The 27710-nt window shown below is 39.9% G+C and overlaps 1 protein-coding gene and 2 long non-coding RNA genes across 4 annotated transcripts in view; 1 reads left to right on the forward strand and 2 right to left on the reverse strand.

The window, feature by feature from the left end:
• The window catches only part of LOC145435525 (uncharacterized), a 349573-nt gene that overhangs the window by 251441 nt on the left and 70422 nt on the right, over positions 1-27710 (forward strand). The gene's annotated exons all lie outside the window — the stretch shown is intronic.
• Positions 8203-14410, reverse strand: LOC145435564 (uncharacterized). Of its 2 annotated transcripts, XR_013913894.1 has the most exons (3): positions 14202-14410; positions 13987-14111; positions 8203-9104 (listed from the first exon to the last, which is right to left on the reverse strand). It is a non-coding gene; the product is annotated as an uncharacterized LOC145435564 (long non-coding RNA). The 2 variants fall into 2 exon arrangements; XR_013913893.1 differs by having other exon boundaries at positions 13987-14410.
• On the reverse strand, positions 17403-19471 carry LOC145435555 (uncharacterized). Its single transcript, XR_013913888.1, has 2 exons — positions 17815-19471; positions 17403-17730 (listed from the first exon to the last, which is right to left on the reverse strand). It is a non-coding gene; the product is annotated as an uncharacterized LOC145435555 (long non-coding RNA).

Here is a 27710-nt window from a genome sequence, read left to right on the forward strand (position 1 = left end):
TCATATCAAAACGAAGAAGTGGATTTTCTAGACACGACCACGTACTTCAAGAAATACAGCAGCAAAATTAGCTTTGAATAAATAAAAGTCAACCAATTTCTACATAAATAGTATGATGTTATTTTCAAGAAAAATCATTATTTTGGTGTTTATCACAAGCCTACAGTCCATATTTGCACAAGAAAGATATGAAGGTTGCACCATAATAAGGCTAAAATTGAACTGAAACTTGAGGGGGTCCGCGAGGGTCCGTGACGGTCAAAAGGGGTCCGCGAAGCCAAAAAGGTTGAGAACCACTGAGTCTAGCACCATATGATTGCACAAAACAGTTGCATAGGCTACTTTACTTTCTGGCTTCATTTCAATTTTCGAAGTGCACCGGTCCGCCACACATTTTTTGAAATTTTACCGGTCCGCGAGGTGAAAAAGGTTGAGAACCACTGGTTTAGGCTATTGTTTGGTACTTAAGCTGTATATGCTATGTAGGGATGCATGTCACCTGTTTACTTCCTGTGGTAATCTATCATATCTAGGGTGATCTGAAATTCTCTATGAATATGGATGCATTTCCCGCTGTTTGAATTTTTTATTTATTTATTTATTTATATCTCTCTGTCAGTCACAAACCTTCTGGGTAAACAAGCCCTGGCTATCCCTAGCAGATGAATGGTGTAACTGGGTATCTAGTATCAATACAATTATGTCTTCTACATGTTGCTATGCATCTCATAATGTAGTCACATTTAAATGACCTTTCTCAATGAAGCATTCTGCCACAAGCGTTTCTATGAGCAAATCACGTGCCGTAGAGATCATCATTTCCGGAACGCGTAAACCTTATACAATAAACATCTGAATTTTGAATAACACACTCCGTAGGCCGAGAAAATGCTGTCAGGAATACTAGAAATACTAAAAGATAAGCGAATTATCTGAATCCACTCGACAGATTGCGTATGTGTCAATATAAAAATGCATAAAGATTCATAGGCATGCGGCATAATTTATCGCCTTAAGGCTAAATAGTTTTTACCGCACCACAAACGTATACAGTATACACAGAGCAAAGCCTACACATAAATGAACCTTGGTAGGTTCTGCACTGCGAACCTATTCCCTATATTACAATTTTCCACGTCCTTATAACAACATCTTTGGCTGAAATTCTTTGCATTGCAACTTCGCACCACTCTATGCATGGCGCTGCATGGCAGCAAACAAAATCAACACTCAGCGAGCTTACACTTTGACAATCACAAAAATTTTACTAGCTGTGTGGTAAAAGTTTGCTCGAAATATTCAGCTTTAGGTTTGTGAATATTTAGCAACCCCATTCTGTGAGCTTGAGCCGCTATTACAAAACATCCAGAACGATATGCAATCTATGTAGACAGTCCACAAATGATGCTTATTCAACCTTACATCGTTGTCTCATGTAAAAAAATTAGCACGTGTATCGTAGGGTTGCCATATTTTCGTGACTCAAATTCCGGACACTATTTATCCTCTACTAGTGGGTTTAAAAAAGTGGGAACAAAATGTATTTCAGTATGACGTCACACTAGCAACGATTGGCCTGTCGATTGCATACAGGAGTGGATTTCTGGTATCTGGTTCATGGTGGCGCCAGGTGCCAAAAATTGTTGAACTTATAAATGAATTCCGTCAATAATATTGTTTCATTACTATATTACCAATAAAAGTTTTATCCCCTCCTCGCCCATGTGACCAGAGTTGACTGTATATGTGGTGGTGACAGTGATAAGTTCGAAAACACCTGGTACGTAGGCCTATATATAGCCTACTTATAATAAGCAAGCCTCAGACTGAGAACAACTTTTTTTAACTATATAAACACTGAAGCAGGGGTGACCAACCTTTTGTTATTCTTGACCACATTTCGATTACTTATTTAGCCTACGGCCGCATTTAGGTGCACAGTCGTAATCGACTGGACGCCACATAGCCATGTTAAACTGTCCATGTGTATTTCCAGTGAACTCCGGACTAATCAATTTATTAATATTAGTTTACTATGCGCACTGAAATCGCGAGTAGTCATGTTATGAATAGTTCCTGTGATTCTAATATTTCGAATTCAATAATGAATTTCGTTATTAATATTTGTAGTTTCACATATTACTTTCGAATATTGATCCCTTCTCAGCCTATGCAGAATTGATGGAGAGGGTGATTTCGAAATTTTGGGCAAGTCATAAACCATAGCCTTATAAAGGCTATGCATAAACTATGGTGTATATTCGGGTGTGCCAATTCTTATTAATAGTTACTTTTTTGAATGCTGTTAGTTCTTGACCTCTCATCATGATTGTCGGTGTATTGGAAAGATGTTATAATCACCCAAGTATACCAGAAACAAAGTTCTTTCGTGAGGAGCACACGATTCGAAGTTGGTATCTATGTGTGGGGCGCATCATTTTCCTCTGCTTCAACTATCTGCATTGTTGTCCTCAGATTGCAAAGGGCTCTACTATGTTCCATCCGAAAAATAAAGTCGCAATGGAATCGCGCAATGCACGAAAATTTTTATTGTATTTTTTGCGAGGGATGGATACATATATTAAAATCCATATCCATCAACATGTGACTCTAAATCGCACGTAGCGCGAAAAGAATTGCAAGTGGCAAAATTTTGAACCAAAACATCCCAGCAAACAATTTTTAGACCGGAGATGTAGAAAAGCTATTCTGATTTGGTAGATATGAGAGTTCGGCGGGTTAGTAGTAAGTGGAATTTTGTGTCGACTCAATTTAATGTCTTTTCTATGTATTTTAATAATGTACAATTGTACATATTACGCAGATACTACAGCGTTTTCTCATCAGCGCGCGGGATGTAGATCTGCTGGTCAAAAGACCACCCTGACACACTGCTTCCTGCTTCACCTATTTAGGCATACCTGATTATAATAGCATGCCGTCACATATGCAATGGTATCCACTACCCATTACCTTGTATTATATAAAGATCATAAAACATAATAACACGCAATGAGTTGGAGAAGCGAAAATAAATTAGAATTGACATTATTGAAAAGCCAAGACAACTAACAATACAATAAAATGAGGATTAAGAAACATAACTGAGTGGATAATATTTCTGGCAATGAGTTATAAAATTGCATTCAAGTGTAAGCAGATACAAAATATTACAGTTACTATGACAAAAAATGCAGCTTACAATGAAAAAAATGATACATATTAGGACATAGGCGCCGACTTTTATTTTTGCATGGGGTGGCGGCAGGCGCGTAGCCAGGGAGGTGTCGAAACCCCTCCTTTTGAAACACAAAAGCCCGTCCTTTTGAAATTACCATTCTGATGCTAACATTCAGTTGCAATTCATAATGTCGTATTAGCAGTGTTACGCGCGGCCCCGATCAATTAGCGAGATTCGTCTGTGCGTGTGCAACTGTGCAATGTGCATGCGACGCGATCTCCCGCTGAGATCATTACGAAATTAGGTTATTGATTGCCGAGCGCTCGGCATTCATCGCTGGACTGAGCAGTAACATGGCGCAACAATTCTGGAACACGAAAGACAGACAAGAAGTATGATTACAAACGCGTGCGGTCAATCAGTAATTATTAGGGATGGTGTGAACGCGAGGTTCACGTTCGCGTTCTGTGTGTGAACCTCGGGAATTTAGAGGTTCGCGTTCACAACAGAACCTTGTTAGGTTCTGCACTGTGAACCTTTTTCATATATTAAAATTTTCACTTCATATTGACATCTTTGGATCGAATTTATTGCATTTCAACTGCGGGCCACTCTATGAATGACGCCGGCAGCATAAAAAACCAACTCAAAACGAGCATGCACCTTTACAATCTTAAAGATTTTACTTGCTTTGTTACAAAAATTTTGCTCGAAATATCTAACTTTCCGTTTGTGAATATTTAGTGACTCTCTTATGTGAGCCAACCCGCAATCACACAACATCACGGGCGACATACATAACATATAGAGAGGGAATGATGCTTATTCAACCAATCAATAAGAATGATATCGTTTTTTGATGTACAAATCTAGCTAGCGTACGGTGTCTATCTTCACATCATATGTTTACTGTATCATTAAAACCAAATCCGTGCGATTGAGGTGTTAGCTACAGCTGTATAACTTTTGTGGTAGCCTAATATCGGTAGCAAGTATAAAAACCTGTTTTACACTCTGCCCAATATCATTGTAGCAATACTCATACACCGAATACATTGTCCGGTCTGGTCAAGACCGTTAAGGCGTAAGCTTATATTCCCTGGCAACTCCTCTTCGAAATTATTGGCAAAGCGAAGGATGATATTGATTTTATGGGAGTATTATATCATTTGATTGCCTCAGTTGATACATTTAGCGACGTTTAAAACGCCAAAATGTACTTCAGCATTGTGGCATTATGTGGCCCGAGTCGTCGCTAGGTATTGTGTACATTAATATAGGCTATCACTTCATTGAAAGATAGGGTTGGAATTAGCTATATGACGTCACGAGGTTCACGTTCGCGTTCACACAGAACCTTTCAAAAAGGTTCGCGTTCACACGAACCTGAACCTTTCAGAGGTTCACACCATCCCTGGTAATTATCCCTTGCCGCCAACACAATGGGTTTTTACTTAGTATTGAGTAGCTCGCATCGCAACAATTGGTTGCTGATTGAAATATCGATTTTGACTGCATTGCTGCATTTCCCGATTTACGTTCGCAAATCATAGCAGGATTAATATTATGGGCACTGGAATAAATTCCAACTATGGGGCCCACACAATAAAACACTGTTCAACTTTGCGCTCAGAGAATATTTATCACAAAACTGGTTCACAAATATTTTAAACGCGGCTTGCGGCCCTCATCGATGCCAATATCGCACTTTAATTTGTATTAGGTGAAAGTATATTTGGTCGTCAAATCGCGATATGTGTTTCTCAGAGTGCGCGATGAAATCTTAAATTTCCAATAATGAGGTCGAATTCTTACATCTCATAACGATCGTTAGTTTGCTGAAATCAGTATCAGTACGCTGTGCGAAATACATAGTAGTGAACAATTCTATCGGACTGTACAATCGGCTGGCAAGGTTGCGCTGATACCGAAATTGTACAGACATGCAGCAAATCCGTAATAATTACAATTACAGGGTGCGCGAGTCATACCTAAATACCCAGATTCGGCAATCAATCAATCAGGTTTATTAATATTTTCATCGTATCAAAACATCACAAGACTGCGATACAATGAAAAGATAGGAAGGTGTCGAAACAACTTGGAGTAACCATTAACATCAGACACCCACCTTAGCCTAGGCCAGTGGTTCCCAACCGCGGGGGGGGGGGGGGATTTCGAAACTTTTAGGGGGGAATTTGGCTTTAGCGTTGTAACGCAAGATACACTGGGTTCGCAACATTTTTCGACTTTTATGTTAGAACTGCGAAGTATAAAACTAGTTATTTGAAGGTCTCTTTTGGCGGATTCTTAGCTATATATATATTTATATGCCTCTATAATCTTCAACCCCTTGAAAAAGTGAGGCCCGTGAGACGATGTCGTTGGGCCCGCGATAACCTTTCGACCAAATTGCTACCAAGCAGGGAAAAGTCGGGGAGAATTCAGTACAAAAAGGCCGTTGGGGAAAATGTTTACCTTTTTTAAGGCAACATAGCTGCTAACGTGAAAAACACGAAATTCATTGATTCAACTCAAGGCCATCACAAAAGCGACTTTGGTGATTTATTTGCAGTCAGGAGCTACTACACCAGTAAAAAACAGGCTAAATTTAGAGTAATTTTACCACAACGGAAAGTGATGACCCAATTTCTATTGATTTAAAAACATTTTTGATAACAATCAGTCGGGGCCCTGCTATTGGGGGGGTCCTGGGCGATACTTCCAGGGGACCCCATAAATATGTAATCGCAGCTTTTCGGGGACTTCACCCCCAGACCCCCTCGCTTCTATTATTACCAATTTAAATTAATGCGCCATATGGACCGGAATTACGTCACTCACGTGTATGACACTGTAACACGGTTTTGAAGCAGGCTTTAATGTTGAATTGTTGTAGCTCTTGAGCCTTCTTTTATTATACATTGTAAAATTATAAAATAAGTGACCCAGTTAAATATATATCATGTCTTCATGTTGAATATGTATGGCATGTAGCGTGAAATAATAATACAGCGATACAACTGCTGCAGGCTAATAGACCACATTTATTTGGCAAGCTATCGGGTGACATTAGTAATAAGCCAACACATTACGTCAAGGTTTGATTATCGGGTTATGGAACTTTTTTAACAAATGCAGAGATTTGATGATTGACCCATCTGTACGGAGCCATTTTCCTGATTGGTACACGGATTCCCACGTTTATTCGCTATAATCCTTGAAAAATCACTTAAACCAAAGATGGGGGATCCTTCGACCAATGGCCCCTGGGCGACCGCCCACACCAAAAGCCACCACTGATAACAATACATCTAGTGTCTAATTATATGGAATGATATGGAAGTAGTCAGCGGTACTTTAGGAAAGTGTAATGCGGTCCACATTCAACGTAGTTAGGGCATATCTGAATACGTTTTGGCATATATAGTACTCAGTCGAGAAATGGCTGTGCGTTAAAAAGCACTATTTTAGTAACCGGGCAACTTTTTCTTACGGGGGGGGGGGGGGGGGGGGGAATTTCGGCTCAATTATCGGCCAAGGGGTCCACGAGCCGAAAAAGGTTGGGAACCACTGGCCTAGGCGAAGTAAATAAGAGACATGCACACTGAATGAAAAGTAATACAGAGAATATAAGACGCAAGCGACAAAATGAGGTGGCATGTGGCAATGGCAACGAGCACAATTTGTTTCGAAGCGGGCATGAGTTTTAATCAAAAAGATACATAAACACAAACAATATTACTCTCGGAGATTGTTTCTGTTTGGCGAAAGTGTATTTGCGGACTGTAGCGGGCTTGCATGCGGACGCGCTAAATCAAACCACCTACGATAGTTCACATGAGGTATCGACGACCCGTTTCGCATACAAATGATTCTCGCTAATTTGCATTATGCAGCGTCGATAATACGAATTGTGAATAGACATTTCAAAAGGACGGGATTTTTAGTTTTGAATGAGAAACTCACTGGCTACGCTCGTAGTGCTATAATACCGACAACGCGCTGGTTAATATCAGCCCGGGGCCTACGGCCGACGTAGGTCCCGATCATCCAGTCGAATTTGATCGTGAATTGGTGTGATTTTAATTATCGAGGTGTTATTACGGCAAGAGCAATATGGGCGCATGCCGCAACCTTATTAATGGGAATACAAATCCTGATGGTTTGAGATTCGATCCGCGATATGGTTGCGCCCGATAGAGTCCGTCCAGCAATGAAGTTTATTGGGACATAGAACGTTCCCGCTAAAACTAATCGAATAAATTCAGAATTTGCGCCATAGAGAATCTCTTATTGCATCAATATTTGACAACGTAATTCAACGCCATGTACTGCACAATGCACAGTATTAATAGAAAATAAAACAATGACGAGTGACATCGAGGGAATACGAATGTATGAAGCAGACAAGAATTAGTAGCCTACAGATGATAGCAAACGAGAAATCGCGCATCTAATCAGTAATTCCTCCACTTGCGTACAGCACAATGAGATTCCGAGTCTGACATCGTGACAATTGTTTGCTCATTATAACGACGTGTGAGCTGCATTGCTGCATTTCCCGATAAAAGTTAGCAAAGCCTTGTTAGAGTAATGAATATGCGCACTTTGCGCAGGAATGACTTTCTCTTCGCAGACATACACAAACACACTTTCCTATTTCGCGATCGCCCTCCAATTAAAAAGACTATCACGAAACTAACTCAAGAATTATTTTGTAAACGAATATGCGTGCAAATACAACTTATTTGAGAGAAGTAAAGTTTGAATTCGTTTATGTCTGGTCAAGAGAGAAGCTGGTGCTTCTCAGCGCAAGCGTGTCGAAATCGACGCCGCCAACGAGGTCGCTTCGATTGTATGATTAGGGATTAGTGATTACTAATCACGGATTACAATTTATTGGGGCGTTTTAAGCAAGTATTCAATTATTGACGAGCGTATCGGTTAATGCTAAATAGTTGGTATTTACGCGATAACACGGACTCGCTAATTGACAGCGTAGACGGTGGGCGTTTAAGCATGTTGCATGGGGTGGCCGCCACCCCATATTTGTGTCATGGGATGGCTGTGCCACCCCGTAACTCGGCTCCTATGTATTAGGATACAGCACATGAAAAGTTGACTATATAGTCAATAGACCGAACCAAGAGCACCAAAATTTCAACATATTATCAAAAAGTACGGAAGTAGATACCGAGGTCAGCGGATTGCATGGATTTAGTGGCAGAAAGGTTTATGTATCAGTTATGGCACAGTGCACGTGGATTAGGTTGAAGAGATACTCAAGTCTAGAAAGTGGAATGATACTACGCCTGGAAAGCTGAAGACCTAACAATATTGTGTACAGAGAACAAAACATTTGAGTGGCTGCACTGGTATAAACATAAACAAATTATTAGAATTGACAGCAAGATAACCAACAAGACATAAAATGAGAATTGGTGCAGTTTCCTAGGGTGCAGTGATACTCAGTCGACAGTCTTACTAGAAGCAGAATAACTATCATGAGGGGTTGGAGAACAAATGCCCAGGAAGTGATCATCAGAAAGTACTGCATACTAGCCGAACAAATCCATGACCACAAAAAAATGGTCTTTTAATCATCAATATTGATACCAAATGACATCACCCCTATTTCACCGCAACATTTAGCAAATACAGCGCCGGAGTCAACCAGTGCAACCTTATCTAAGCGCTAACCAAACGCCCCATTCGTTTTCCCATCTACTATTTAGCACTTCGTGGATGGAAACACGCATTAAAGCGAACGGACGCGACTTGTCACACTCTTGCTATTTCCGCTCCTTATTTCTCTTTGTTCCTCTTCTCTGTCGCGTCCCGTTGAGGAGAAAACAGTTGGACGCATTTACAGACCGTGAAGTCCCGGCTTAAGGGTGATTCTTCCTCTAATTGTCAGCACCTTGAATATTGAGAACAATGTTGTTGCAAAATGCATGACAATTTGAAAGTTACATCATTCTAATTATTCCAGTAATGGCCGTGAATCGTTACAAGTGCGGTAAACATCAGAATTATTATTATACTTCAACTACAAATGCAATATATTGTATAAAATAATTACCAATTGTTTTACGTTGATCAAGTCCCAATAGATGAAATATGTCAAAGAATTTGCTGAGAAATTTTGTATAATTTGACAAATTCTGAAATCTTCTCAAAGTGCACCTTTCAAAGTTTGATTTCAAGACTCCCAACATTTTACTATTCAAAGTTGGATGGCTTTACAAACAAAAGCAAACAGTTTGTATTGCAATTGACGATTATGTAAAGAACGCTGCGAGACATGTGAGTAGGCCTACCCTAAAACGTTTCTCTGACACGCACATTGTTATCAGCCTATACAAATAAATTTTGGGTATAGGCCTACGACTGTCACGCGAAGCATTAAAAAAAACAGTCTGCAGTTGCTTAAGTCTCACAAAAATGCTGAATCTACATCAGTGCGCTATCAATCGGAGGTTCGCAAATTTTATCATAACATCGAGTCGATGCTTACATTTACAGTAAATACAAAATATGTAATGACTTTAAATGGAAGGTTCAACAGAACTCAAATTTGGAACAACGCCAACTATTTGAGAATACCTGGAGTATCATATCATAATGATACGACTCGAATTTTGGAGGCATGAAAATCACATGAAGCATGAAAAAATACTCTGTAGTTGTTAAACTCTCACAATGTCACAAAATACTGGTAATCTATACCAGTGCTCTTCAACCGGGGTTGTCGTACACCCTGTGGTGTACCAGAATTTGCAAAGGGTGTACCACTCGGATGGGGTGTACAGGGGTGTACGAGATCCGAATTACAATGAGCCGATGGCTAGCTATCACAAAGGCAGGTTTATGGGCCATTACAGGTTATAGCACAGGTTAATGAGCAATATGGTACGATGTTATCTCAAGTAGAGCCCGACCGATATTGGATTTCTGAGCTGATACCGATAAGACCGATATCCAGTACCTCCATCGATAACACCGATATATTCAGCCGATATTCAAAAGATATGGAATCTAGCTCAAGGCCCATATTTAAAACCTCAGAGCATTTCTTTTTCAACAACTTTACAGCCATTGATATGCTTGAACATGAAATAAATGATCAAGGAACTATAAAAATGTATCAAAAGCACCTATCCAGCAGTTGCAGATTACAGTTCACGAAGCACAATTTCTCGGCCCTTTCTCCAAGGAGTGAACTTCTGTGGTCTTCCATAGATGATGTATATAGTACTAAACACAGTGAGCAGCCTTTCACTTGGTAGCATAGTTAGTGGCACAGCAGGAAATCTTTCTTCATTTCGGTTCCACCGCTCCCTTGCAGGGGATCTTTCCTTCAATGGTTTAACCAAATATTGATATTGATATTCTTCTGACCCCTGGAGCCTTCAGCACATCATTAACAAATAGCTGATGAGAATGTGCAAAAGAACTCAAATTGTCCACGTCTGCAACTGCTCCACCCATCCCCATGGGCCTTTGACCAGCATTTCAACAATCAATTGATCAATATTTTACACTCTTTTGTCAGAATTGGCCAATGTCATCTTGGAATCAAAAATTTTCGTATCAATTACTGGCTTTACTCCACGTTTTCTTGATTTTCTTGCCCTCTATGCTCGCATATTTCCTACACTACAAAAAAAAATAAGACATTTTTTATCTTATTATCTTAAAGTGACTTTTTATGAAAAAATGTCTTAAAGACCAATTAGTCTTACCGAGTACTTTATGTCTCAAAAGTAAGCCAGAAATTGATCGAAAATGGTAGCAGTGCCTTGGGGGCATCCTTTTCAATGTTAGGGGTCTGAGCGGAGGAGGGGAAGGATGAGAGAGACCAGAAATTGCAGTGTTGAGATGATCCTGTACTAAGTTTACAAGGTACTTACAAGGTACATGCCACTTACTACTCACGTGTACTATTCAGATCAATATATATATGGTTGTCTGAGTCGAAAATAGCATTTATGGTGAGTGGGTGGTAAAATGAGACCAAATCATCCTCATTTCTTAAATTTGAGACCAAATTTGTCTAATTTTGAGACCAATTTGTCTAATTTTTTTTTGTAGTGTATCATGGTGGCTCCGCAGCCGCAGGCCTCAGTCAGACGACTTCATACCTTACTGGTATAATTAGCTCTGTTGGTACCGAACCGGGAAATGTTTCGACGCGACGCTTTTCTCTATCATTACGAGGGTCAGTCCAGCATGATTGAAGTTCTCATTTCTCTTACTGATTGAAATCTTCTGCAGACAACTATCCATCCAGCTGCTCTCTGTCTTTGCTGATCGATTACTGAAGGGGGATTCCCACGAAGTCAGTGGGGCATAACGGTGGTTAGTTATCTATAATATTCAGATAGACACGCCTACTGCCCTGTATGCAGTATGCACTATACGCAGCTTGGCCATTTATTTTTATAATTGACCGTCCTCACGTCTTTCACCGACTTCTCTTGACTCCCTGCTACCATGTTGTGACGTCACGAAAATGGCCGATATTTTTTTACCTTCAATGGCCGATACCGATATTTCTCTCCAAGCGTGATATCGACTCGATATTATCGGCGAGCCGATAATCGGTCGGGCTCTAATCTCAAGTGTAATACTGTACACCGCTTGATTGTGATGTCATAAGCATTTCTCCTATTCATTTAGCTGTCGGCAATAGACCAATGGATCCGTTTGGTGTTGGAAAGTATGCAGTTAACAAACATGTTTTCAGCTAGTCATTTGTCTTTTAGTGATTTTTGAGGGAACCGCCGCGATAGCTCAGACTTCTTGAATCGGTACTTCCTACCCGACGTTAATAAATACCGCAATGCACATAAATGAAGTGACGTAGCCAGCCAGGGTCGAAACAGCTTCCATGTTGAAATCGAAAACCTTTTGTTTTAAAATGCCGATTTTATGTCCAATATTTCGCCATACATTTGCAATTTAGTATTTTGTTATTAGTGATGCAAATTAGCGACAATAGACTGTGTATAGCGGCATACGATCTGAGGTTACTGACATCTCTTGCAGCCCAAGTGCTACTATCGACTGTGTGTGGTGTGGGGCAGGCCTGATACGCAGTAGGCTGGTGCGCCTGCTATCATCGCTGATCTGAATTACCGCTTCTGCAGCAGTAACTTTACCTACTCTCTCCCCAATACTGTTACATTTAGGTTGATTGTCGTTCGTAATGTCATGCTGTTTTGGGGCTGACACGAAATAAATTCCAATTTGCGTGGCGGGCGGCTTAACTGGCTGCGAATACACTCTGTGACCAAATACTATTTTATTCAAATCCAAATTTTTTGACGGCAATAACTCCGCTTCTACTGGCCGGAATTGAACCAAATTTGAAGAACATTGTTTTTATAGACAACCTAATACTTTCATGGGTGAACAGTAAAATTTCAAATTTTTCGTTATTTATTTCATATAATAAATAGAAACTTTCTTCTCCCGTAGCAATGCGGCTACCGGTTGGAATTGAGCCAAATTTGGTGTGTAGGCTTAAGTTAGGTAACCTAACAATTTTATCAAGTAGCCAGTACGATTTGAGAAAAAAAAGTCATTTTTGAAGACCCCTAATGAACAGGGGTGTACGAGTTTTGAGCAAACGTTAAAAGGGTGTACCACGTCGAAAAAGGTTGAAGAGCACTGAATTCTATACTATTTAAAGAGCTTCTTGGAGGTACAGAACTTCAGTATACAATTGAATAGTATATTCATATTGAAATGAACCCGAATATTTGTATGTATATTAACAATGTTCTTTCCAATTCCCTACTAGTTGCTGACGATTACCCCTGACGAGTGTCAGCTGAAAATATTCGGGTTCATTTCAATATGAATATACTATTCAATAATCTATAGTAGTGCGCCATCAATTTTAGGTTTGAAAAGTGCATCATGACACTGATCCGATGCTTACATTTACAGTAAATACACACTATTTTGCGACTTAAACTGGAAGGTCCAACACGACTGAACATCGGATCAAAGCCCGCTATTTGAGAATCCCTGCAGTATCATATCATAGTCAAAATATACCGGCATGAAATTCCAAACATTCGGTCAATAAGGGATATGGAACATTCGTCTAAATTCAACAAATGGTGTGAAATATGGCCTGACAAGCTAGATATGATAATTAAAATCACATCGATTGATTTTAGTAAAAAAATAGAATCATTCTGCCACGAGTTTGGAAGATTTCACTATGATTCATTACAAAATTTGTACTTATGTCAGCTGCAATATCAATCCCTTTACCAGATGCGGTGGAATCATGAAATATCAATTGAAAGCCAGAGTGGAATCGGTGGCAACGGCACGCGCAACGTCACGCGAGCATTTATATCTGATCACGCCGATTAAGGAATTATGCTGACGTCACAAAGCGATACTAGAGTCCAGATCCAGAATAAGGCGTTTGCGCTTTACAATGAACACAAGCAAGCGTGGCATTCGTGCAACAGCGAATATACGGCGTAACCCTAGTCCGGCGTATACCAGTTCTATTTTAGCACATTGTGTCATTTAATAAGTAATTCAGTATCGAATCGGAGCAAAAGATATTTCCGTCACGCGGATGAAATTTCCCAATCACGCGAAAGTCCGTCCGTCACGCACAACATGTTGTCGAAAACAACCACCGATTCCAGTCTGGATTGAAAGTAGTTATGATCATTATCAGGGTCTGGTATACTTTCCTACCCACGACGAAAGCTGTTCCTGTTGTGATTAATATCTCAAATGTACACATTAGAAATATTCGGCCATACCTGCTTCATCTGGAATGATATGTTCTCGTGGCACAGTCTGTTTTCTTTCCAGTCAGAGAGTCTTGCTTTTGCAGGCTCTCAACTCGGTTCTGTGCGCTCTTTGGAAAACATCAGTGCTGCTGTTTCTGGAATCGGAAGCAGTAGCCAACATTATGTCAGATAGTCTCCCACACGCTATGATACAAGGCTGACATAAGAATGCAATTTTTTCTCACCTTACGTGGATAAATGTAGACGATTAGCGATTTCAGCAGCACATCAACAATATACCGGTAATGCATTCACTTCCTTGCCGGGCATCATACTCATAAACTATTTAATGGTTAAGTAGATATGGAAATACTCTGAAATCAAAACCACTAGATGAAGTATAGTGAAAGTGCGCATAACCTACTCGAATACTTCGAATAAGCAGAAGTAATTCGTTACTAGGGCTGGGCAAAATCGAGTACCTGAGTGATTCGATTCTGAATCACGTAATATGCTTCGAGTCGAGTCGAGTAATCGAGTATCACTCATTATGACGTCATACCATAATACAATACGTCAAAGTGCAAATATGTATCTTTTATGCCACAAAGAATATAATGCCTGTTATCCTTCTCATAAATGATACTCTTGTATTTTTCGACCAAACCGAATTCATTCCACTTGATGACAATGTTGTTGGATAATCATGATTTCGGAAATGTGCTACGTCCAGTAGCCTTCGTAGCTTTGTATTAGATATTTCGCATGCTACGATACGGCTAATCAAGGTTTAAACGCTTCAACAGTGAAAATTAGTATCAAAACTATAATTCTCATTCATAAATTAACTTTCAGTGGCGAGAAGCGTATAATTTAGTACTCGAAAAAATCGTCTTTTACTACTCGACTCGAATCATTAAAATTAATACTCGATTCAGATTCGAGTACTCGAATCATTGTGCCCAGCCCTATTCGTTACTGACCACTGACCAGCTCTGGTAGCTTGACAGTGCCACAGGGGTATCACCGAGACAGATCTCCCGGAATGGACGATTCTCAATGCTCTAGCGCCACCTATGAAGGGATGGCGGTCGTAATTTTGCCTCCATAAGGCTATCATTGTGTGCAGAAATATGGCGGCTCGTTACTGCGAATGCATGAGTTGTTGGTTATTGCAAAACCACTAATGCCTGATTTCATGTCATTGCTAGTGAAATCCAGACCCTACTTCTTCATTATAGCTGTTTGAGAAGCCTTAGCGTGGGACTGTATTTTTGCTTTAACTGAACTGCTGCTGACTTCTCTTCTGATGTCACTAGTAACAGTAACAATTTACACAGCAATGTATGGAGCTTGTATTTTCTTAGTTGTTGACGGATCTACCAGAGTTCAGTTTTGCCGACGTAGACAGGATTGCCAGTGAATCGAGAGGTAATGGAAATAGCAAAGGCTATAAATTATTCGCTGAATCTGGCATATGAGATTTTAGAGGCATGTTGTAATTTATACTAGCAGAGGTCCTTGGTAGATTTATTCAAGCACTCATATTATAGGCTCCTAACTGGCTTTGAGAATTAGACTTCGTGACTTTGCAAGTATCATCTGTGATCCTGATGAGTTTGAGCATGTCAGTATCAGCAGTGTTGTTGGGGTCAATGCTTGATATTGCATATTGTCAAATCAAAAAATTGTGCGGGCAACTAAAATCAAATAACTAGTCAACGAATTGTGTAGTAACGAACAAATACGAAGCTTTACAATATGACTAAAAATTGCTGTCATTGTTCCCAGTTGCACTGCCTGACTGCCCCAATTCGATGATTGTCAAGTGCACCATATACTGCTGCAGTATTTCATGTTCCAGGTGCAGATGTGCCTCATCGACCAGCCACAACGACACGGACCATCGATGATCGACAAGGATATTTCGAAATCTGATGATAAAACTAGAACTGTCAAGGACACCTTGCCCATTTGCAGGATATGAAAGGGTCATGGCCACCCGGAGATCTTTCATTTTATCTGGGTTTAGACTTTGTTATCCACGGTGGACACCAAGCCGCTCACTCCCAGTTGTGTACCGGATAAGCTTTGTGCATAACTGGCTAGCTCCTAGCAAATGGCGGATAAATTTGTCAATATACAATACCCAACAGAACTGTTGAATGTTACTTGTTTTGTTTATTGAGCAGATAAAAAATGAAAGGATTAGCGATATAAAGCAGACTTGACTTAATGTAACCACTTTGGCCATGTGGCGCGGTACCAATCAAGCTTGTGTGTATGTAGCCACTAAGGCCATGTGGCGCGATACCAATCAAGCATTATTAACGTGTGTGCTACCATAATTTCCTCATCTGAAGGATTAGGGCATATGTTCTCTAATTTTCTCTCTATTCACCCAAATTGTCAATTTCCCAAGAGTAAAATATGAAAAATTTGCCCAAGTTATCGATAACCCGCTAACAGATGCATTTGGCAAGTTGAATCGAACACCAAGGTCTTTCACTCCAAAGCCTTGGTGAATCCGCCAAACAAATGAAAACAGTTCGTCTTGCAATTGCAGAGTTTCTGAATTTGCCTTTGCTTGAAATTATTCAATATACCACTTCTGAGATAATTTTTAACAGCTGATAAAAGTGGAACAGTTGCAGCTTTTGATGACTATATGACTATATTGACTATTGACTATATCAAAAACTTCAAAACCAATACCATAACTTGAAAATCCAGAATAATACAGAAACATATATCATTGGATGATGCCTTGAATCGTGCACAAAATCAGCTTCTCCAGCTCGTTACATAAATCCTGAATTATTCCTTTGCTTTAGATGATTTTTCTTCACAATACGCGTGATCCAGCAATGGCTGTTGTAGATGTGGAATCTGATCAGTGCTACTTGGACCAGGAATTTCTACTGGAGTATGATGTCCACTGCAAATACAGTTAGATGCATTAATAACATGACGACAGAAATGAAAACAGTTATAGTTACGGACTTACGGTATATTTCGGTATATTTACGATCAACTAACAATGGCAGTTATTCAAGTACATCTACGTTTTTCAAGTAATAGAGTTCCTATTACTAAACAATTAGTGCTGGTGGTACAACCAAGTGCAGAAAAAAATTTAAGTAAACAATCACCCGAGCGAATAACAAATGAGCCGAATTGGATAAAATGTCTGTCAGCTTGCCACACACGAATATCACTAATAATGTTCGGTCATAATGTTTGTCGCTGTTCAGGTGATACAGCAGCTTGGGATTGAACTCGGGATTTTGCTGCACTAATCATAATAACCATAAATACTTTTACACGGTTCTAGAATGACCAAGCACACCTTGGACATAATTCCTGATACTGAGTTGTGCAAGTTATATTTTTGGCTGCAATGCATTCTACAGTCTACATATAGTTGGAAAGGCAGTATCATGTAGTTATTGGACTTTCCCTTCCACCCAATTGATGTGCCGAGTTCGCGAAATAGTTATAAATAATATTGGAATCTCTCACACATAAGAGACCTATCTACCATGTACCAGTCATTGTTAAGAATTGAAAGAAATTTGCAGCCTCATATCATGTCAGTTTACTTTGATCTCACCTCTGATGCCTGTAAAACACCCTTCTTGATGGTGTTGTTGACTTCGTCCACTTGAATATCCCAGGAACTGCCCCAATTTTCAAATAGTGACGTCCGCAAGACTTCAGTCTATAATCCTCGTCATTAAAATGCTCCCCACAAACACGTGTATTTCCAGTTATCTAGACAAAAGTCAATAGCAACATTATCACGATAGAACAGGAGAGAGTATGATCGGATTGAAACACTTCTGGTAATTTACTCACTTCAAAATTCAACCCGACTACAGATCTAATTTTTTATATCCATTTCTTCATGTGAAAAGAGTTTCATGGCCTTTCTTAGTCGTTGTTGCATTTCAGAACACAACAATCATAGTGTGATCTTCCTGTCACAGTCTACGATCCCGCATCTGCATTCATGTCTGTTATCTCACAGGCAATACAGTATAATATATAGATTGTTTATCGCAAAAGTTCTTTGCAAGAAATCAACCTGTCCATATCAAACATAAAAATGTATTACAGGAATAAATTCTCTAATTTAAATTACATAAATATATCCGTCATGACCAGCCATTTTACAAATATATATGCACCATTATTATCTTAGAAGTCAAGCTGATATGCCTTGATGTTCTCGACTTCTCGTGAGTTGTCACAAACCAGTACCGAAAAACTTCGTAAAACGGCTGAAATCGGCTGTTTTTCGCTAACAAAAAGATTCCATGCTAATAATAAACATGCTATTTATCTTAATTTAGCATCGATACCCTGAACTGCATCATATCGACAACCCACGGAGATAAAGAGCGAAACGAACTCCAAAACTGCCATCTGCGCGCACGAAGCAAGATTCACCGACCGCCATTCCTTGCAGAGATGCCACTGAGATATTTTGGAAAAACCCAGATTTGGACGTTAAAAAAACCCAGAAAAACCCAGATCCTCTATTTCACTCAAATTTCTATGATATAGCTGTAAAACAATGATTGAGAGTCATCAATGACAGTTATACGGACATAGAAGAAGTTTTAGCCCTTGATATTGAAATCCCAACGGCTCATTTCCATACTATAATATGCATGTTGCTCAGTTTAATGAGCAAATCCATCGAATATGATGTTTTCCTCTCGACACATTGCTACCAGGCATTCGGTATGGGGTGTCAATACGTAGTGTTTTATATATTCGTAATGTTAGTAACAATGCTAATCCCCATCTATGGTGAGGATGATTGTAGGGTAGTTCTAGTGACTGCTAGCTGACCAGATAGATTGGAATTAGCTTTCCATTCATTAAACCTGGGACAAACACTTTTATCTGGGATATTTAGTCGAAAAAGAAACTGCCAAATCATGAAATCAAGAGTACATTTGCATTTAACAAACCCCTCTCACTCTGAATAACTTGCCCGGTTGCCCAAAATGTCTCTCTTTGAGTGTCCCCGTTGAAAGTGAATATGCTCTGATCTGAACATGGTAAATTAGTTAGATCAACAATTGGTCTTTCCATGTGCATAAATTGCATACTTAACAGCAGTTACATACTATTTACTGACAGCCAACGAATTTGTTGCAGCGCTACCGGTAGCATTCAAGTCCTAAATCAGAGTTGCCCTGTGAACATGACTTTCTGCGACCTAGTAGTCAGTATTTAACGAAGCTCTCTATCGCATCACGCCAAGACCTCTCATTTTAATAGTAAAAGGGTCTCTTTGGACTCTGCCGTTTCAATCACAGTGGAATTCGTCGACATTAGAAGATCTTACTAATCTAACAATCAATTTTGCGCCGTAAAATTGACCTGACGAACATGATGTTGAAAAAAACCCAGATTTCAAGCACAAAAACCCAGAAACCCAGGTGATGCTCGAAAAACCCAGATCTGGGTGGAAAAACCCAGGAGTGGCATCTCTGATTCCTTGACCATAATGGCGGCGCTCGTGAGCAAAAATGAAAATCGTGCATACGCGACGTTTCTGCGGCAGATTGTCGAAGAAATCAACGGCACCGAAGAATCGCGGGTTCTCTCTTCGGGTTTGTTTCCAAATACTGTATTTCATCATTCGAGGACTTTATTCCCGCACAGGCTGTTCGAGACTATGCCGCTCAACTGCAGCATATACACTCCACTCGGGTGGAACCACTGGAGCGCTATACTGACATTTTGCAATTTGACTTAGAAGATCTATGCCAAGGGTCGGCAACCTACGGCCCGCGGGCCGGATCCGGCCCGCCAAGCGAAATCGTCCGGCCCGCGACGAAATAACTAGTTACCACGAGAATACGGCCCGCCGTTTCGTAATGAGTTCCAATCTGCACTGCAGCACTGCTGGGAAAGAATGCGGCATTGCGACGATATAAAGTATCCTACGTCGTATTAGTCTATTGTTACGCCATAAAACTGGGGCGAAGGCGGTCGACAAGTAGCCTATCTCGTAGTAAAAGTAGGAGATGGAGAATGTCTGTAGAGTAGACCAGTGCGTATCAAGCGGGTGTATCGCGCAACCGAGGGTATACCATACTTTTTTAACGGTTTGCCACTCATATAGGGTGCGACAATAAAGGTGCCGTTCCTCTGCTCAGATGCAATGACAAAATCTCAAACTTTCCCTGTTTCATTACAGATAACTAGCATCCGTAGGTTAGTCATCAGTAGTTTAATTCACGAGAAGACATTTTACGCCAAGACAACAAACCTGAATAGTGTTTTGGACACAATGGTGAAAGCTGATTTTGTCTCACAAACTGAATCACCGACAGTTAGCCTACCTCAGATATTACTAGAAGCAGAGCATCAATATGGCGATGTCTTGTATATCTGCCATTTTCGCGTATTAAGTCGTGAAGCTATGCTTGCACGAGTGTAGGAACTGAGAAATGAAATAGCAACTTTCCTTGAAAATACAAACATAGCCGACTCATAATCTTTGTCATCGAAGATGGGTATCTAATCTAGCTTTCGTAGTACATTTAACGTCACATCTAAACAGGGCATGGTATGGTATGGTATGGTATGGTATGGTATGGTATGGATCGATATTTTGGTATGGAATATGGAACAATGCAAGTATGGTATGGAATGGAAGATTTTAATCTATGGTATGGAACGACATCTCCATACTTCCATACTTTGGTGTTTTAGGTATACATTTTATCGTGATCTGTGCAAGCTTCATAAAGCGTACGTTGTTCGCTGTTCACGGAATACGATCGCTTTTGAACGCTGCGTAGGATCAAATACACGCTAGTGCAACGGTTTTAGGAGCACTTGAAATGGCATGATTTTGTGATGTAATAATGGCAACAGTAATGTTGATCCGATATTCTATTGAGTCTAGACACGACGTCTCCGAGCATAGTCTATCATGCGACGCATTAATTGGTAATGTTGCTACCCCAACTACCTCATTCCTTGAGTGACGAGAGCTTACAAGCAATCGTGATGCAACGTACTTAATGTTTAATGTGATTGATAATTACATTTCTTCTGAAACATTATCCGCACATTTATACTATTTACATACCGAGATATCCTATTGGTCATATTTCAAACGCTCTCGCCACACTAACCCCATAATCAAATACTGTACTAATAATCACGAAGATCGCTGCAGATCGCTGCAGTTTCGCCTGCAGCTGGAATATTTTATGGGTGCGCCTATATTATAATTGAGTACTTATATTGAGTATTTATAATGAGTATTTACTTCAAACTTGCATGTGCCTCATGCCAATGTACCGGAAATGCGATGATATTCTTGTGGAGCAGGGGCGTGCAACTTCTCTAGTCCGTGGGCCGGATAAAGGAAAATTAAGTACTTGACGGACCGGATTGCTGAATGGATAAATTATTCGCCCTTATATACAAGGAATAAATCGTATTTATTGAATGTATTTTATCGTCAGCAATGTCACTTCGAAGCCATTTCTCGCCGATAATGAAAATACAATGTGGATTTGAAAACAGCATTTGTCATACAGGCGCCGCCATGTCTGCTTCTCTCTGATCAACTAACTCACAGTGCAATCCCTAATTAAGATTTCAAAGCGTTTGATAAGCCCCTTTACCCAAAATGTACCAAGATATCAATTCATTAGGGTTGAGTACATGGTAAATGACGATAATGCAAGTCTTCTCGCTTCGAAGAACTTACCCGTAAGCTCCACTCTCGCACGCTGCGCAGTGCGCAGACCTATGGTAACATGCGGTCACTAAAATTTGACGTTTAGGCAAGTATAGTGGGGAATCTCGGCAGACTGGGGCCGCGGGCCACATTATCATGTAAGACGGGAAACTGTCCGCGGGCCGGACAAAATCTCGTTGCGGGCCGTATGTTGCCAGTCCCTTTTATGGACGGTCATAGATAACAATCTGCTGATTATCTCAATTTGCTCGCGGAAGCTGTAGAGTAGAGGTACACGGCACCCCACCAATGTGAACTAAACCTCACCAAAACAAACTCTGTGAAACTATTATCAGGAGTTAGATTCGCATCATGGCTAGTTTAAGCAATAATGACATCCGAAATATCAATAATATAGATGCTAGAAAAAGTACTTACTTATGATATTGAAGTATTTGAAAGTATGGAATATGTATCAAGTATGGTATGGAACAATGTTGGTATGGTATGGAAAATTGCAAGTATGGTATGGAGAGAGTAAGGCAAGTATGGAGTATGGAAAATTCTCGTTCCATACCATACCATACCATGCCCTGCATCTAAACAAATTGAATTTGCAACTTCAACGGGAAACAACTAAATAGGCTACATGAGATGTTGAGACGCATTCGAAACAAAACTGCGACTCTGGGAATGTCAACAGTACAAAGAAAATTATGCTCACTTTCCTATACTGGAGGAGAGTAAACCTAGTACCAGCACTATACATTTGTAACTGTGATATACGAAATTTAATTACTGAATTTCCACCCGCTCTTCCATTCGTTCTATACAAAATGAATTCTGACTACTCAGTACTCCGTTTAATGTGGACGCCAAAACCATTGGGCCCATTTGAAATGCGATGCAGTTGAATTGAATGACAAATTTCATACAACGAGCATATATTGCTGAATTACTTTGACAAAGAGTACGTTCTTGAAATGGGTCTATCAATCAATCAGGTTTATTAATATTTTCATCGTTTCAAAACATCACAAGACTGCGATGCAATGAAAAGATAGGAAGGTGTCGAAACAACTTGGAGTATAGCCATTAAGATCAGACACCCACCTTGGCCCATCCCAGCTTGACCAACAATGCAAAAGAAATGGCATCGACTTTTATTTTCAACAATGAAATTCAAGAAGAGCAAGCTAAGATCACGTTTTCCAACGCCCATTTAGAATATGGTCTGATTCTTGCTTCATCTGACTTGTTACCAGAAGTTGAATACCTTTCACAAAGCAAGCTGCGCCAAGTGTCACATTTATTTTTCGTTGTTGAAGTGTAAATACATGTGTTTTGCTCTTTTTGTGATTTGTATGATTGACATAACAGCATTGTAGGGTAATATACCGACGTGAGCGATACATATAGCAGTAAGAAAAATTCTGGCCCGCCAAAATGTTGTGCACTCGAAATTTGGCCCGTGACTAGCAAAAGGTTGCCGACCCCTGATCTATGCTATGGTATTTATCGGAGGAGCTGAATGTAGGTTTCTCATTTTCAGAGTTTACTATAACTCTGAGCGGAAGAGTTTTATGTTTGTTATTCTAGTGCTACCTGACTTCAGGAGAGAGAGAGGGGGGAGATAGCGAGAAAGAGTATATAGATTACAAACGTACGGATAGATGCGCGACTCCAATCGTCACACTTGAATACCCTCATTTTTCTACTGCTGAGCACTGAGCAGGCTAAAAGCAGCATATTTGGTAATCCCGTAGCTATATAGCGACGCGAGCGCTCAAATGCAATAAAACTGGTGTTAATCGAAAGCTACTGTCGCAATGATTCTGCAATGACAAATTAAAATCTGGTCAGGGCACTTGAACAACCTCGAAACTGCTTTCAAAGTCTGAAAATCGGTATTGTACCCAACGGAAATCACGTCAGAAGTTATTGACGACGTCATGTCGGGTCTCAACGGGACCATGGCGTTAAATCCCAGTGCGTCAGAAAGAGCTGTTGACGAGATCTCGGACCAGATCAGAAACGCGCCTGAACGCGAAATATCGCAGGTTTTTAGTGTAATTCAGACTCTGTAAGCATAAATAACCTACATAGGTTAGATGTCTATGGTCTCTGTGAATATAATCACGGTTTGATTGAGCTTCGTGACGTGATTTTCAGATAACAAACGCCCAATCGTGCAAACTATTCTATACGACGTATAATAATATTTTCGACATCTAATTCTGCCATTCGTTCGTCAATCCAATAGTAAAAATATTTTCTCTACGGGCTTCAGGAATTCATTTTTCATCAGTTCTCGTACTTACAGAACGGCATGTGCTTCTCTCTCTTGGTTGGGCGACATTTTTTCTGATGCCCGCCACGATTTTTGCCATGAAGTTGATGAAATTTTACAGAAAAAATGAATTTTGGAACCACCTATACATAAGGTCAGCCTCAAGCAGTGAATAATTACTGTCCTCAATGTTACCGGACCCCGATTTTACAATTTACATATAGACCTTAGGCACAGCCACATGCCTGTCGTTTTATGTTATCTTCTATTACTGTTCATTCGGTGTATACATGCCTATTTTATTGTAAGAACTGCATAGCCAGGTCTGCCGTCGACATGGATAACGAAATTTAGTGAGATCAGCTAAAAATTCGGGAAATTCCTAAAGCTGATTATAATCAAGGCCTCATTGCAATCTGGTCTGTTTCATGCATGAGAATCTGCGTTATTAACACTGAAAACGAGTCAAAGATCTTATAAATAAGGAAGTTTTATAGTTGTAGATTCGACATTGACCTTTCACGGAGCACTTAAAGCCATGCCGCGGTCCTCCCCCAAACGGTGAATGGACCCCATAGTTTAAGAACCACAAAACTTCACAGATGGGGTATCTGGGTAAAAGGTAACTCCAGTTCGTTTCGATCCCCTCCTATCTTAGTATTATCCAATCTTGCGGTGTATTGAACTGATAAAAATTTCACTAACTGATGATTGATTGTCTGACTGACTGAAAATTAAGTTTCAAAACTAGCACTATCTATTAGGTGATACGATTGTTGATATACAACGTTTTTCCCTATTCTCTATTGGTTGCTGACGATAACCCCTAACGAGGGTCAGCCGAAAATATTCGGATTTTATTTCAATATGCTATTCAATTGCGTTCTCGATTTGTTTCAGTCAGGATATGGAAATTCACGCTATGTGGTAAAGGTGAGTCGTTCTTACACACGATCGTATTTTTGACACTGTATAGGCGGAAATCTAAATTTACATTATGTGGAGATTGTGTTTTCAGAGAACATATTGACTTCGCATGCAGATCACAACCATTTGCGAAGAAAACCCTTTGACGTTGGGCTGTTTAACCGAGAGTGTTACGTAGTAACGCGTCTATTCTTGGAGCGTTCTCACCGTCTGCATGCGGCTAATTCCAGAGACTATAATACAGCGCAATGATCCCGGTCTTAGAGGAAATTTGACAATTCCTTTTACAAAGTATATCTTCAGCTTTCTGAAATGAATAGTTCAACACCGAACGCCAATATGGAACGGAAACCTCGTTCGCACATGATAGTTACGTATGAATACGTTTGGATCGGTATATAGACCCATCTAGTCTACACGCAAACGCCATGGATGATACTATACCATGACCATTGGTGTGACATTATATTATTTGCGGTAATGATGGACAAATGTAAAGATTGTTGATGGACAAACAATATAAATGAGGGTGCGATATCTTCGTATATTTCTTCCGTATTCTCTGTTGGTGTTGATTCAGTGGCTGAAATCGATTATAGTTTTAAATCGATTATTCCAATTTCATCCGAGATTATAATATCAATGCTACAAATAATGGTGTAGCGAAAAACAAAGTTGAATATGTTTTGTTGTCATTTTCCCACTAATTTTATTGTCCGGGCCGAGTCAGATCAAAAGGTCGACTGCGGCTCAACACGCAAATTATAAGTTTAGAACTCTATGCTAGTTATAGGGAAAACCAGTCGACTTGACTTCACTCAGCTATGCCCTTTGTAATCGAAGTGAAAGTGAGACATCCTGTATATAGCTTTAAATATACGCCTTATTGTTGTTCAATATAATTGGCAATGTGAGTAGCCTATTATGCTCGTGCATTTACGTTGGTATCCCGACTTGGTTCTATCTGGTCTGAATAAACGTATCGTGCTCTTATGTGTTAGTGATTTATCTTGTTAAAGATTAAATACACATTGCTCGATAATTTCAACTACTAACATCTGCGCTACTGCGCATTACACCGCAGTCTCTCTCTCTTGATATCGCACTGTACGTTGTCCGTATTGCAGCGGTTGAAAATCGTAGGTTATGAATATGATTATATTAGAATATGTTGGTATAAGGAACAAAACGTGCGGTTTAGAATTTAAAGACTCGGGCTAATAATGTTGACAGCTAAACATTTATACGTGTTATCGAGATCAAAGCTCAGTGTGGTTATTAGCGCCCATTCCGAGTATTGCAGTCTCGCATGTATTGTATATTATGGGTGAGTTTAGTATTGGAGAGCGATATATCGTATCGCATGAATTGCGGGCAATCTTAAAATCATATTATAATTCTCACACATGGAATAAATAGGCCTATTTGGTTTTCAGGATATTTCGCAAGCATTTATACTCCGATGTTTTTATTCGCTGCTACTGTTGGCTGTATTCACGGTATTCCGGAACATTGATTATTATAAGCCGGGCCGTCTGGTCTATACATACCGACTTTTACCATGCAGGTCCCACTATTGTGGTAGGCTTTGGTAAGAGACCGCTTACGCAGATCGGATGGCGATGAGGAGCCTTGATAAACCTCAAACGCTTTTAGGTATGGAAAGTAGTAATTAGCACGCTTGGAAAAGAGTCCGGTTTTATTTGTGTTCACCGTCAGTTTCCACCCACGATGGTATTTTTTGCACCAAATATTGCATCGTCCAAATAGATTGCGATGAAGTCTACTACACTGAGTAACCAAGGCTTTTATTAACTGAAAACGAGCAATAAAAGAAATACAACTATAGTTCAGCAACAAAGATACCAAGAAACGACAAATTAGGAGCGACGCAATAAATGGAGGACAAGGCAGGTAATCAAGTAATAATTGGATAGCTAAATGTTATGGACAAGACAATCGAACACCAGAATTTACCACATAGATATCACAAGAAAATGAGGTAATAATAAATAATAACTAATATGATTATAGTACAAAAAGAAAATATTTCTTTATGAAAATGCATATATATAGGTGCGAAAATTTTTGAAAGTATACAGCTTCGGCAGTTGGGTAGCAATTTTAAGAAAAGTGAGAAATATTTCTGTGCATAGCAAAGTTAGTACACGAAACCAGAACCTTCCTCAGAGCTACACCGCGGTATAATTCGAGTACAACATTTTAATCCAAATCATGCATGCACGTAGGCACGTAGGATTTTTGACCGCGATATCATTCTGAGTTAGGTTCTGTTTTCGGCCACCATCCTTTTTTGTCCTTTGGGTGTGAATACACACCCCTTAAGATAATATTGTGCAGTGCACATTGTGCACTCTACAGAAAGGCAGTATCGTGCAGCTCAGAGACGCAAGCTCGTTGAGCAATTTATTAGTTCAATCAGGGGATCATCTATTTTCGATGGTGTGATGTGAAGTGAGTACCCATTTTTCTTGTTGTCATATTCTGCATTCCACGCGTCACGTTGTCTGCCTTTTGGCGTGATACGTAAGACGAAGGTTCCCACTGGCCGAATAATGAAGTCAAAGCCTTTTTTCGTTCCGCCACAGGTAGCCTTTTTATCATGTTCAGTCCAATTGCCTCTCAAGTAACGCCAAAGTACTCCGGGCGAGGATTTACTCCGCAACCGGCCCATAAATGTTCTCTCTGGCTTCCTGGTTGCAACGAGCACTATATAGCTATAAAACAAAATAGCTATCACCTTTGCTCCAATCTTCTTCTCTGCCATCTTCACAATAGCTAATGAATAGAATGAGT

This window comes from Botryllus schlosseri, chromosome 1 (genome assembly GCF_051294905.1).
Source record: "Botryllus schlosseri isolate E-star chromosome 1, Bs_hap1, whole genome shotgun sequence".
NCBI classification, from domain to species: Eukaryota; Metazoa; Chordata; class Ascidiacea; order Stolidobranchia; family Styelidae; genus Botryllus; species Botryllus schlosseri.